Source organism: Ornithodoros turicata, unplaced genomic scaffold (genome assembly GCF_037126465.1).
Source record: "Ornithodoros turicata isolate Travis unplaced genomic scaffold, ASM3712646v1 ctg00001384.1, whole genome shotgun sequence".
Taxonomy (NCBI): domain Eukaryota; kingdom Metazoa; phylum Arthropoda; class Arachnida; order Ixodida; family Argasidae; genus Ornithodoros; species Ornithodoros turicata.
The window spans coordinates 13,082-27,323 of NW_026999581.1; the positions used below are offsets into that span (position 1 = coordinate 13,082).

General features: G+C 44.2%; 2 long non-coding RNA genes across 2 annotated transcripts; one reads left to right on the forward strand and one right to left on the reverse strand.

Moving 5' to 3' along the window:
- Nucleotides 1-9,272: 9,272 nt before the first annotated feature.
- On the forward strand, nt 9,273-10,859 carry LOC135376930 (uncharacterized). The gene is made up of 3 exons (XR_010417914.1): nt 9,273-10,006; nt 10,209-10,351; nt 10,404-10,859. It is a non-coding gene; the product is annotated as an uncharacterized LOC135376930 (long non-coding RNA).
- A 1,271-nt stretch (nt 10,860-12,130) lies between these two features.
- Nucleotides 12,131-13,873, reverse strand: LOC135376928 (uncharacterized). The gene is made up of 3 exons (XR_010417913.1): nt 13,169-13,873; nt 12,947-13,087; nt 12,131-12,850 (listed from the first exon to the last, which is right to left on the reverse strand). It is a non-coding gene; the product is annotated as an uncharacterized LOC135376928 (long non-coding RNA).
- Between the last annotated feature and the right edge of the window lie 369 nt (nt 13,874-14,242).

Consider the following 14,242-nt stretch of genomic DNA (forward strand, 5'->3'; position numbering starts at 1 on the left):
CTGTCTGTCTATTACATAATCGACAGCTGCCAAATGGCCACATAATCTATTTCTACGCTCATGCGTTCAGTGAGGATGTAGACTGCTGCAATAGCAGGACAGAGATATACCCATGTTAACGTCACCTGTCTGTCTATTACATAATCGACAGCTGCCAAATGGCCACATAATCTATTTCTACGCTCATGTGTTCAGTGTTGATGTAGACTGCTGCAATAGCAGGACAGAGATATACCCATGTTAACGTCACCTGTCTGTCTTTTACATAATCGACAGCTGCCAAGTGGTCACATAATTTATTTCTACGCTCATGCATTCAGTGAGGATGTAGAAGTTACGTTGACATTATATATATTAGTGCATCACGGTGATAGTGTCAATGTCATTTACTGACCTGCTTTAACATTAAACATCAGTGTATGTATGCTTTCTTGCATACTACCGCTGAGGCTGCAACGTGAAAAGTGAAGCTCACCTAATTTTAACCTCAAGTACACCACAGCAGCCAGTGATGGCTATACAAAGTTTTGTTTTCGCCTGTAGAGCAAACATCTAATACTGAGGCATGCGTACAATGGTAAGACACACTTACAATCAGAAATAGTTAGAATCACAAAGTGTATTAACATTTGTAGTCCACATTCTTTATTGTTGTATTCAACTAATATTTACATCCGCTATATGTGTACAATTTGCTAATAAATAGTGTATATCCACATATAAACACTCATACCTAGTGTGCAAACGCCCACCCCCACCACATCTTGTTTTGGACCCAGACATTGTGTACTGTGTGGGTGTTCAGAGGTTCCCATCATGACACCTGATAATAATCATCATGACCTATGACTAAAGAGTGCATTATTTGCACAAGCGACCTTGGAGTTCTGGGAGGGCCACGACCCCTTTGCCCCCCTCTCGGTATGCCCATGCCCCTGGCTAAGTATACTAGGTAGTCATCAAAAATAAGGCTATAAGAATGTGACCTTGTGTACCACTTTTGTGTCACCATGATATGGGCAATAGTGCTTGCAAGATTACATCAGAAATATTTTTTTTACAGAGAAGTACTACCCCTATCCAAAGGAAGCTTTTTGTAAGCCTATGTTCCACTATTTCTGTCATATGCTCTTTACTAAATGACATGTACTTTCACTGCTGTTCTTAATTATGTCAATGGGTGAAACACCATGCCTGACGAAGTGATTTCACAGAATTGTAATGCATGATGTGCTGTTTGCAGCAGGAATATTAAAGGCAAGGCTATTCAAGCTGTTGAAAGTAATGATGATTACGATGGTTTAGCATTTAGTTGTGCAATGACAATGGAAGCCAAGTTGTTCACAATGCCAGCTTGCAAATGCACCCGCTTGCATGTACTGGGAAAGTGTCTTATTCCTGGCACATTGTTTGAGAGGACGCTGTCATATGGAGGATGCTGCTGCTTTCTCGCACACTCATTTATCTTGTACTTTACTGATTCTGTCATTTACTCATTTACCTGTATGGTGTATAGATAGATGTACTTATGCTTTGTTCTCTGCAAAATAGTCATTCTGTGTGCGTAATGTGGAGACAGTACATTTGGGTTCCCAAAGCTGGTGAAACGTTTATGGTCATTTCTGTGCATGACTCGTAAATGCTACCAAAAGCTAGCGGCTTGTGGGGGTCTACTTGTGTGCATCAGGGCGGCTGGTTTAAGTCAATAATTGTATATGTGTGCTAGCTGTAACACTGAATGAACACCATTGAAGTAGCAAAAATTACGATCGAGGGACATTACACGCCAGCCACCATATGTACAGTGTCATAATATTATTCTGTGTAATAATATATCCTGACAAGCGTGCGGAACAACTCTAACATCTGTGCGTGTCATCTGATAATGTTTTAAGCTGTGCATATTTTTTGCAATGCATACAAATACAAAAAGGTCCATGCTTTGAGAAAGAGGAAAAAAAGAGGGTAATGTCACAATGTTCCACAGTAATATTACACATAACAGAGGCCGAAATATCAGAAAAAAAAGGCTGCCTCCTTCAACTACACCAAATAAAAGCTACCCCACCTTTGGTAATAAACAACCCACTGAACAATAGAATGTTAGTTGAAGTAGTTCTGCCAAAATCTCAATTTTATTTTTCTTCTAAATCAGTCACTCATTCAACATTTAAAGGAGTACAGAGGGCCATCCAAAAAAATGTCAGATTAAGACATCTGATGAAAGTGTGTGTGTCATTATACCGAATAGCACGAAAGGTTTTAATGTGTGCACTTTGTTTCCCAGAAAAAAAACTCACATAAACATAGCTCCGCGCGTTCACCCTTAACTCGCCACTCCAGCTATAACGAGGATGAGGAGGTATGATGGCACGTCACCGATGACGGCATAAGGAGACTCGTTCTGGTTTGCCGGTCAGTGGGGGTCAGCGCCTTGTCCCTTTGCCGCCGTAAACCTGTTTTGCCAGTTTTCCCGGAGAATAGGCGATTTCAGAAAATCCCATGATGCCTAAAAGCGCGGTGCAGCGTGGGTACCCGGTTAACAGGGGAGAAGGGGGAGGAGGAATGCAGAGAGAGTTTTCCCGTTTCCCTCCTTCGCCTCCATCGTCCCCACCGTCTCCCAACCTGGCCAGGATTCCGCAACGCAGGGAGAGCAAGACGGATAGCGAAGATCAGCTATTTTCGCCGGCCATCTCATGGATGCAATAATGGTGCAGTAACCTTTACGCCGCTTGCAAATCATGAGCGTCCCGCGAATAAAAGCAGTTCGTCCACAACACAGAGAAGCCTCTCGTAGAAAGAACGGCGGTTTCGGTTTCCTACGACACAGTATTGTATTTTCATTTAATTCATCTACTTATGGCGCAGGCGCGTATCCTGCGAGTGGAGACAACAATCCGCAAGACGTAGGACAGGTTACCATGCAGCGAAACTGATTAGTAGATGTGTACGTTAGATAATTTGGGCCGTGTGACTAATCACGTGTAACGTATAACATTCACGCGGACGGAGCTTACGACACAACCGCTGGCTAACAACTGAACGAAGTGTTCTATTGTAGAGCACTTAAGCAAACTGCACAGTAGTACTAACAACAGAAGAGGAAAAAGGACCGAGTTCGCTATCATCCTTCGGGGTGTGTTGACATGATATACTGTCTCACCGGTCGTGCCGTTATGTTGATGTTCCGTCGGTCCCTTTCTGTTACCTAGCTGCGATCGTAATAGGATTCCAGCAAAAACACGGAAGAACATGAACTAAAGAGCGGGACACCAGTAAACGGCAGGCCAATGCGAATGGTACTGGCAAAACTGTTGGTTTTTCTTCTTCTGTGAAACATTGCTTTGCTGAAGCTTGGCTGCTTTATAGCAGGTATACAGCGCGTCGCGTTTCCCGGTACGCGTTTTCATCGCGCCGACTTATAAGTCATCGCGCCGATCAACGCCTGATGAATGCGATCATGAGTGCATTCACGAAGCACTGATAAGGCTGACACTCTTTTATAATAATTCGGGGTTTACGTCGCGAAGCAACTACGGCTGACACTCTTTTCGGTGCCGCTTCATCGCAAATAGTCATTTGATCTCCGACCGTAGGATACTTACTATTTTAAACTTCGTTCTCACCAGGTTGACCCACTCCTGCATTGATGGTTTACCAAAGGGCCCTTGGACTAAACAGCTCAAGGATTTCCCAAGAGGTTTCTGCGAGAAATCTATTCTGGACTATCAGGAAGCCGTGGGGGCCAGTAAGCATTATCTGGAGGGATATGCAATGTTCAAAGCTGAAAAGGTGAAAGATGTGCTGCTACATCACTCCACAAGCACAACAGTGAAAGGAAAAGTAAAGGCATCATACACACTCCGAAAGGAGTACCCCGTTGTTTTGAAAGTTGCTGCAGCTGGAAATGTCACAGGCGGCCATTGCAAGTGCCCCAGTGGCAAAGGGGGTGTCTGCAAACATGTGGGTGCACTAGCATGGTTTCTCCTCCTACATCCTCCTACTCCTACATCCCCGATCCAGTGTCATGCACCGAGAAGCCACAACAGTGGGGGCACAGAAGTGCTAAAGGAAATCTGAACTGCCAAGAATTCCAACAGCTTGTATTCGCAAAGCATGTACCTGGCAGATCTATAGTACAAGCTGCAGGGCCAAAGCTAAAGCATGAAGTGGGACCTACCAAGGAAGCGCTTCAGCTGGTCGCTGATAACATCATGAAAGACACTGGTTCACATATGCATGCCAGGATACTTCAAAGTGTCAACTACGAACTGGTAACGAAGAAGCGATGTGCCCTTCGCCCTTTGCAAACTGTTCGATCTAACCCAATCAGCCTGCCCACCAAAATACTCTGGGTCGACTATGCGAAGCCGTACACACCACATCACAGCCTCAGTCTAAAGGAAGCGCAGGAGCTTGAAAAGCTGACACGTGGACAAGGCTCAAACGAGCTGTGGATGAAAGAACGGTCTACCAGGATTACAGCGTCCCACTTTGGCGATGTAGTTCGAAGGAAGGCACCAATCAACCAAAAGATGATTGACAGGATATTCTGCAGACAATCTCACAGTACGAAGTACATGAGAATAGGACACGAAAACGAGAACCCTGCCCTTCAGAGGTACAAGCAGGCAAGAAGTGTTGACGTTTTTCCAGTGGACTGTGTGTGAATCCAGGAATTCCTGACCTCGGGGCATCACCGGACGGCTTGGTGTACGAAAGGGACACTGGTGATTACGGGCTTGTTGAGGTCAAGACTCTGGCAAAAGCAAAGGACAGTAACCTACAAACAACAGACGCCATTGCTTGCAGCATGGCACTATTCCTAAAGGATGGAAAACTGAAGCACACACACAAGTATTATTACCAAATACAGGGACAACTAGCTTTGTCATCGCTACTTTGGTGTGACTTGGTTGTGGATAGTGGCAGTGGTGCTCCATTTGTTCAGCGGATCCCGTTCAACCAAGAGCTGTGGAGAGACGTCATGCTTCCCTCGTTACTGAACTTCTATGACGCCAGTCAGAATAACAACTCTGATTGAATGGTGCAAGTGCATAACAGGAACTGTATTTGAGATGAGAGAGATCCCCAGTGGAGAGCCGCCGATATTTCGAACAGAGACTGTGCTTCTTCTGGAGAAGAACAGTCTGTGTTCGAAATATCGGCAGCTCTCCACTGAGGCTCTCTCTCATCTTAGGAACTGTTTTTGTAACATAGACAAATTATTACAAAATATGTACATATTGACACAGTGAGTAAAATGAACGAATATATGTGGGACATCCAAAAGTAACCGGAGTGAAACCATGGTCCCTCAGCATTTTGCAGCTGCGGCTCGAGGAGCATTTGCAGTTTTTTTCTCGTGGGCCAAGCTGCAGCCGAGACTCCCATCATGCTTATAAGACAGCTGTGGCATGGCCGCTTGGGAAAGCCACTTATCTACAACTGGAGCTCAGTGTTCTCGTAAGCATCATGAAGGTCTCAGCCGCAGCTTGGCCCAAGAGAAAAAAAGTGTTCTCTGAGCTGTGACTACTAGATGCAGGGGCACCATGGTTTTATTCCCGTTTCTTGTGGGTCCACAGAAGTTTGTTGACAGATGATGTACTGTGTTAACGTTATATTCACGGCTATTAAGCACGATTACAGCACAGCAGCATCCTGCTTTCTGTCAAGAGGGTCACCTATGAAATTACATAACAATGCACAGGTCTTCCACATTGGGTTTAACAGTCTTGCCATTGAGTTGCAAAAAACATATCTTAGGATGCGGAATGTTTTAACCTGCCTGATAACACGCTCCACGTGAATCCGTGCTTTTGCAATAGCCCTAGTTGTACTTTCATCTGCAAGAGACAACTGAGAGGCACCATTTAAGAATGGAGGGATGTTCAGGTCAACTTTGAGGTCAGCAAGATCCTCTTTGATCAGAAAGCCTCTGTCTGCCATGACAGCATCTCCTTCCTCGAGCAGCTTGTACAACCCACTTTGCCGAACCAGTGCCTTATCCGAAATCCTTCCAGGCGCTAGGTCACTAACAAATGTCACAAAACCATTAGGAGCAATTCCGATCACACCTTTTGCTGTGTTGTGGGACTTGTACCTGGAATAGGTGTCACTTTGAACACGAAAGTCACTTGGGGTTTCAATGTACAGCTCCGTGCAGTCCAAGATAACTCTTGTTGACGGGTAAGACTCCCTGAACACTTCAGGCATGAGCTCGTCTACAATGTCTCTGCTTGGCCATATCGGTGTTTTGTCAAGGTACTCGCATAAAAAATTCTACCCAAAATGAACACAGCTCACTGATATATGCTACACTTGTCGAATACCTGTACGCAAGGTCTTGCTCAAGGAGCCCAACCCTTAGTCTCGTCAAAACAAGAGCCAACTGTTCTTCCAAGCTAAACAAAGGAGGTCTTCCCTTATTTGAACCTGCTTTGCTCGACAGTTTCTTATAGTCCTCATGACCAGCACGAACAAACTCACAAAACGTTTTAAAACCGCTCATGGGTCGTGAAGCCGGTGTAGAAACGAAGTTTGTCACTGTCCTTTAGAACGTCCGATGGAGTTGGTTTAGGCAGGTGACGCTCACTGTGTTCATGTCGCTGCAGTCTTCTCTGGAGTTCTTGAATATGTGACTGCAACTTTTGCCGATCCACCTGTGCAGCACAAAGTTTCTGTTCCAAATCTTGAACTTCCCTGGTGTAAGCTTCCAGACGCTTTGCACTGGCATTCTCAGCATCGCTCTTCTCCTGAAGCAGCCTTGAGTTCAGTTTCCTGAGTTCCTGATTTTCTTTTGAAAGTAGTGCAAGCTCCTCACGAATCTTTGATTCTGCAATGAAACGACAGTTTATTCTAATTTCTGAGCAGAATTGCATGCACTGGAAAAATAGGTGCTTCCGAAAGCACAGCAACATTCCACTCTTTGATACGCCTGTTTTAAAAAGGAACAACTGCAGCTCTTCGTACCTTCTGCTGCATCATATCCATGGTGTGACACACTGAAGCTAGACTCTTGTTCGGAGCACGATACATCAGTTGAACTGAGCCCTTCGAAGGACGTCTCCACTGTTGTCTCATCAGCCACTTCGAGAAGAGACGGCTCTCCATTGACAGAACGACCTAAAAGAGAAAACATTGACGAGTAAGCTTCATATACCAGGATATTCTCCTGTAAAAGCATACTAACGAGATAAGTAATGCAGTCAGCAATGAGGTTATAGTCATGACCACTTTTGCTTCGTATAAAGTGAGCAGACAAGCATGCTCAAAGCCAGTAAAAAGCTGTTAAAATACTATGGATACTCACATGTCTGATGTGTCGTCTGAATGAATGTACCAGGCTTCAACAACCATGGTACTTTGTCCATGTATTTCCTCTTGCCAAGGACGTTGAAATGAGCTCCACAGATCCTGTGGCTTAGCCCTGGCTTCCAGGATGCCGGTACGGTTGTGTTTTCGACAAGTGCCTGAACCCAGAGGTCACGAGTTGCTGTGTCTTTCGGGAAGCAATGAAAGGAAACATCCCTGTGGCGTGCAGAGTTGTGTCTGCAGCTCGGAATGCAGCACTGAGTTCCACTACGTGGAGTAGCTGGTGCCATCACTGGAAAAGCAACAATATTGTATTGCTCTTTTTTGCAGCCCCTAGCCGGCACATACATGGCATCTGGTGACAAAAGTGCCACAAAATTTTACGAAGAATATCATCTGTAAGCAGTAATCTGTCGTTTTTTCTCTATTTTTCCCGTTATACAGCACATGCAACACTTGAGCAACGCCTGCTACTGTGCCATTGCTCACTGTTCACTGGAGTTCAAAATGTGACGTGATATTCACACACGCTGCTGGGCCACTTGGTCAGACCCTTGGGGCTAAAAGCGCTAAAACACTGACAAGTGAGCTAAAATTACATGACAAGCTGCTAAAAGGCTGTTTGTTTCTTCTTTTCCTATAAACACTTTTCGTGTTTAATTGATTCGTCTGTGCTTTTAACCCTACAATGCCCTATTAACATCGCGTGTTTTTGAAGCGTGCACAGATCACCTCGCACCGCACCACTCACATCTCGCGAGCACTGCGTGACGACAACACTTCGCACTGGCCGATACAGCCGTTTCGGATGACTTGTCTTAAGTTCTTTATTGCCACTCACACTCAAAATCACCGAAAACACGGTGACGTTTTTTTCTGCAACGCGAATGTGATCATGTAAACGCCGTAAACACGACACTGGCGGGGGACTTCTCGATTCCCCCCACTGATATTATGTATCACAGTTGCCCTGAATGCAAAAATGTGAATCGGGAGCATGCTTACCTTGAGTTGCCTTCTTTCGGCGGTCGGTACAGCAATCACAGGAGACGTGAAAATCAGAGCATTACGGAAGCGAAACATAAAACGTACGTGCCGCCATATTTCACGATAACCGGCTACCCACAATTCCTCGCAACGCAAAGGGCACCGGGATACTTCGCGCGACGCTCCTTGGGATTTCCTGAAATCGCCTATTGGGGATAGAAGGAGCGGCCGAAGCATTACCGAGCAAGGAGAAAGGCTTTATCAGAACCCCGAACAGCCGAGTAGCAGACAACATTCCTCTAGGCCAATCAGCGAGCGTTCTCCTTATAGCGTCAGCGCGAGGTTCCAGGCAGACCACAGGCTGGTACTGCTTCACCACCGTTGCGTACGGTCGCTTTTTGCGGCGTATTTTAAATTCAATTTGCGATAATTATGACTCTGTGGTGTAAATTACTTCGCATGGTGCATCTTACTGGCCTACTGAACAGTTTTATAGGAAGAAAATTGGGTGTTCTTCTGTGCTACTTTAAGTCTCGCTGAAGAAAAGATTTGAGAAAGTCGTTCTTTTTATCATCTTATCACTTATATTTTCTGTTCACTTGTTTACATATAATGCAGGCCAAACAATTTTCGTATGCATGAGAATGAGTCAGAATATCAGAAGCAAATATAGCCATGACCACATGATACAATGAAAATCGCACATAAGAAGAAAGGTATGGTTACAGATAAAATAGCAAATCCAGTAGGCAGGCTGGTAGACTAGATCCATGACAAAGAAAGCATGAGCTTCGGCACAACACTCATCATCCAGATACATGAACTGGTTGTTGAGTGTTGTTGCACCGAAGCTCAGGCCTAACATGCACGAGGTCGCACGGACCTCGTGTATGTTAGGTCTTGCTTGTTGAGCGTTATTGTGCTCCAAAGGTACCCCAGAAGAAAACTTAAAGGAACTGTAAAGTGAAATTTGACCCCCCTGTTTCTGTGTGTGACCTGGTAGTGTTTGCCTGTGTGATGCCTCACATAGAGCCTAAGCACTCAAAGCGGGTTAATTATTACACAACATAAATTAGAAAAATTAAATCGGACGGTAGGTTGCGCCCCGTAACAGCTAAAAAAGTCATGATGGGAGTACTCCTGTCACATGATACCTAAGTAATACACAATGAACTTACGACCCGCTACTAATCTCCAATAAACACTACTTTTAGAATCACAAGAATTACCGAGACAATTCTTCAAAATATCGAAGAAACAGTATACCAAAATACCGTCAGCGCGGTCAGCGCCCTCTGTCTTCTCTCCTCCCAACCATATTGCACGGCGACGGCGTTTATTGCGGCCTTGCGAGGTTTGTGTACGCAAAAAAGTTCATTTCGTGCCGAAATTGAACAAAGCTTCACCTGAGACGATGCCAGGTATCTGCTGTAATGTTCGGGGATACACCAAGTGTGCTCTTTGGACAAGGGACGTTGTGTACCACAAGATTCCAATGGAAAATGCACGGAAACGAAAGTTGTTGCAAGCGCTTGGTCAAGACGTTCGTGAGCCACGCCGTATTTGCTCAACCCATTTCTCTGACGACTCGTACGAAATGGTAGCAGCGGATGGTCGAAAACTTCTCACACGGACGGCAGCCCCGACCCCGACACCAGTGTTTCAACATGTGACGTCTGAGGATGCGAACACCAGTGCAGATGAGGTATGTATGTACCGATACACACGAATAATACATATGTGTGGTTCACCTGAAATTCAAATCGATTTTTGTGATGCCTACGCTGCGTAATGTACCAAACGCAATATCCCCCTTCCCCTGGGCAGCCCCGAGCTCTCGCAGTAGAATATAAGTGTCAAATAAATTATGCGCTATAGATACTGACTGCATTCTTCATTCATATCAGCGACACAGGCTTCCATCGTGACTGACAAGAATGTGAAACTCAGAAGTAAAAGGGTGTCAACGCATGATTTACCGTCAACACCTCTCAACCTTTATCCAGTGATGAATTCAACATCTATGGTCCATACACACTCATGCTCACAGGTGGGTCAAGCTCTTGTTTTGTTTAACATTTTAACTTCTGCATGCCTTGCAGGTGCATGATATGACGATATCTTCACCACTGGTGGAACCAGCTGTTGAGTCATTCTGGAAATCTGAAGACAACAGTTTTGAATGGCCTGCTGATACAAGTTTGCAGATACCAAAATATCTTCTACTTTGCAGTGTTGTGCCCTCTGGTTCACCAGACCAGAAGAAGTACATCAAATGTGCATCATATTCAGAACTTCCGGTGCATCTCACAAAGAGGCCACTGATGTTCGCGTCACGCTTCTCACCACAAAAGCAGAGTGCCCAAGTGAACACAACAACGTCGGCCAGAAGTCAACAAGATGGCTGCAGGGAACATCCTGCTGTCCTGCACAATCCTTTTCAATGGGACCAGTGTAGCCAAGGTGTGAATTCATAGTGCCTTATGTTTTCACAGATTCAAATGACACCTTGTAGTATTTGCTGTTGACCAGTTCTGTGGTTACTCGAGCTAATTAATATTGAAGTCATCTCAACATACCTCACCTACAACACCTACCAGAAAGGTCGCAGGCTCCATTTCGCGACACAGGTAGGATTATCAACTCACGGTCATGAGAGACTGAAACATCCAAATAATCTTACTGAAACACAAGCTTTCGAATAGAGTCTGTCCTTCATTAGGTATGATACAGACACACATGGTACAGATATTTATACTGATGTACATTAGAGAAAGGGAATAAAGAAGGTAGTGAGGAGGAAATCCAAATTCTTGTTAGAAAGTATTGAGGGCACGAAAAAATAATACAAAACAAGGCACACAGGCATTGCGTAGTTGAATTTTCAGTTACAATACTTCTATCTGCAACAATGACATAAAAGGTACATGTAGTAAAAGGTAAAAAGAACAAGCTTGTACAATTGCAATATGCAAATGCCATGCTCAGGAATGCTTAGTGGCGATGTAGTCCACAAGAGGACCTTGTAACAGAGGGCTAAGATACCGATGAGTTAAGAAAAAGCTCGAACCTGCAATCAAGTGCCGTGCACGTGCTGAGCTAAACCAGTGGATGCAGCGTACTTGTAACCACCTTTACAGGTGTAGTTCCAATTCTGAGGGAAATGCAGAGCTTCTACTTAGCATGTGGAGAAGTATGAGCTTACGTATACAAATCAGCTGTCATTCAGGAAACAATGTATAGAAGCTTCGAGATAATGTGTCTAGGTTTGACCTGGCACGCTTTCAACAGCCATGACAGCCATGAGGGGCCATGTTTCGATATAAAGAGCATAGGGAAGACACTTAGCCATGACCATATCTTATCTTCGCAGAGGATGTAGATCACCTCAGGAGTGAAACACCAACAACTTGCAAAGATGTGAGCTACAGTGAAATAGTAGCGGTCTGCAAAAGGCCTGAGCCCGTACCAATGGCTGCAATTGGACTGGTATGAGGGAAAACATGGGAAATTTATAATAAGAAATTGAGAAAGTGTTGCAAAGATGGATGTGCACAGACACAGAAAAGGTCTAAAATTTTTGTCAACGATAGGTATGCCTCTCAAGAGAAGCCACTATTGATTGGCATGACCCCATGTAAGGCCTTCTTATACTGATAAAGTTATGAACGCGAGGTGTTATATTTATGTATTTATTTATTTCTATTTTTCTGGTGCCCATGAATGGCCAGAGGGCCTCCCTAATGGTGCACCATACAGACAGTCAATACAAAGAAATGAATTAAAACGCCATAATTACATACGATAAAATAAAAACAAATACTACGACAAAGACAAAACCATGTAGATGGCGAGACAACAACTGGCCTAGCTTTGGACCCATCATGAAGGAGGCATCGAAGTTGGCGTACGACCCCAAATAGGTCACCACTGAACAGATCAAAAACCCCGGAATGGGAGTTATATACAATCTGAAGCCTCAAAGAAGGCGATTTCTTGTAACTGTTACCACATACATAAAATGTTTTGTGGGTTCTAGTGTTGCAATGTGGAACGTAGAAATGGACCCTTGATACGATCGCAGCTGAATCGGTATATATCTATATCAATATATAAATCAATTATAGGCAAGGTGATAGCCTATGTTCTCTTAGAGCTTATGGACTGGAACGTGTTTGCGGCAAACACCTGTGCACTGCACAGAATAAAAAAAAAGCATACATACATTGCGTTACTGGTTGGTGTGAAGTAGCACTTGCAAATTGATATGAATACAGTATGGGGATGTTCTCCTTCATTGTTTGCCTGTTTACTGCTATCTCTTGTATGCTCATTCATAAACACAGTGATCAATAAAGCAACATTACAAGCCTTGATGTCTGTAGAATGTATTTTACTGTGTAACGGCTGTCTGGTTATTCCAGAAGGGTATATGGCAGACCTCTATTGTTCATGAAAGGGATACTGTTGTGATAAAGCAGTGTTCACGATCAAACCATCCAGTGTACTGCTGTCAAGATGGGAGGCATTTAATGCTGCCTTCAAGCACCTGAAAGAAAATTGAGAGCTTCATCTCAGTGAAAGCAAACAGACATATACATGGTCAGACAGCACCTACTGCGTCACACGTCAAAAAGGCAAAAACCTTTGTATGCCTCAGAAGGAAAGTTTTCCCTTATGGCATGTACAGCACATGCTTCGAGGACTTTTCTGCAGTGCTTTCAGCTTTCCTAATGGTCCCCAGAGCCACCTGGTAAACTGTTTGTAGGCAACGTACCAAAACTTCCTGCATGTATCATGGACAACGTAAAATTATGATATGTAACTTAACTACTAACAAATCGAAGGCACACATGGATGAACTCACTTGTTCACTTTGCTGTTCCTCTTAACAGCGTACTCGTCGCTTCCTCTCACGTAGCAGAGGATACCTGGAGCAACTCAGTCTTCAATCACAGTATTTTAAAGTACAGATTTCTTGAAATGCAACCGCTGTGCTGCTTCAGTAACGTCTCATTTCGCGGCAACAAAGGCATTCTTCTGCCGTCGGCATCAGCATGCATCTGCCACAAGGACACCTGAACCGAAAGAGCAATGCCATATTTCCGCTGCGAGGTTCTCAACATTTTCATTACACATGAAGAGTGTTTCCCACGGCGGCTAGGTGACTGCTATGACGGTAATTCATCCTCCGTCGACGATTCTGCGGATGATGTCGTGTCATACTGCGTCTACCGCGTGCACTCGTACGAACAACCGTTTTGCGGGCGTGACTGCTGGACTATCGCAAGCTCGAGGGCATTCAAGTTTGGAAAAATCAACATCACACGACGTGGACCTCAAAACAACATTACGCCTTCGCCACAGACCGGGAGGCGGATTAGAAAAGCGAGACTAGCCGTAGCCGACACGAGCCAACCCAGTGTTGTGTCTGAGGGAGTACTTAGCTTTGCGCTCGAATGCAATCTTTGAAATTCGATTACTCAAAGAAAGAAGGGATTTAAAAAGAAATATTTCGTAACTGAGATGTACTCTTCCTAGGCTTTCATAAAATCATAAGATAACCCTGGGTTGAAATTCACTTTACAGTTCCTTTAAACGAAGACACCTTAGAGCTCCTATTCGCCACATAATATTACACTGAGATTGCTCTCTAACGTACTGTGATAAATCTTTCCCATATTTTACATGCCTATGTGTAAGTCCTGTACTTGGCAACCTACTGTGACAGGTCATAACACCATATAGGCGTAAATATGAAATCCGTCGGAACGACTAGCATAGTATTACTGATGAAAGTATATGTAAGGCTTGCCTTACAAGATATTTGGTGCCTGTAGTTAAGGAGAACCTAATTTGTATTTAAGTTAATCTTGTCTGAATAAATTATTTAATCTGATTCGTTTCATTCTGGATTCTGATTTATTGCAAGGGCATTAGC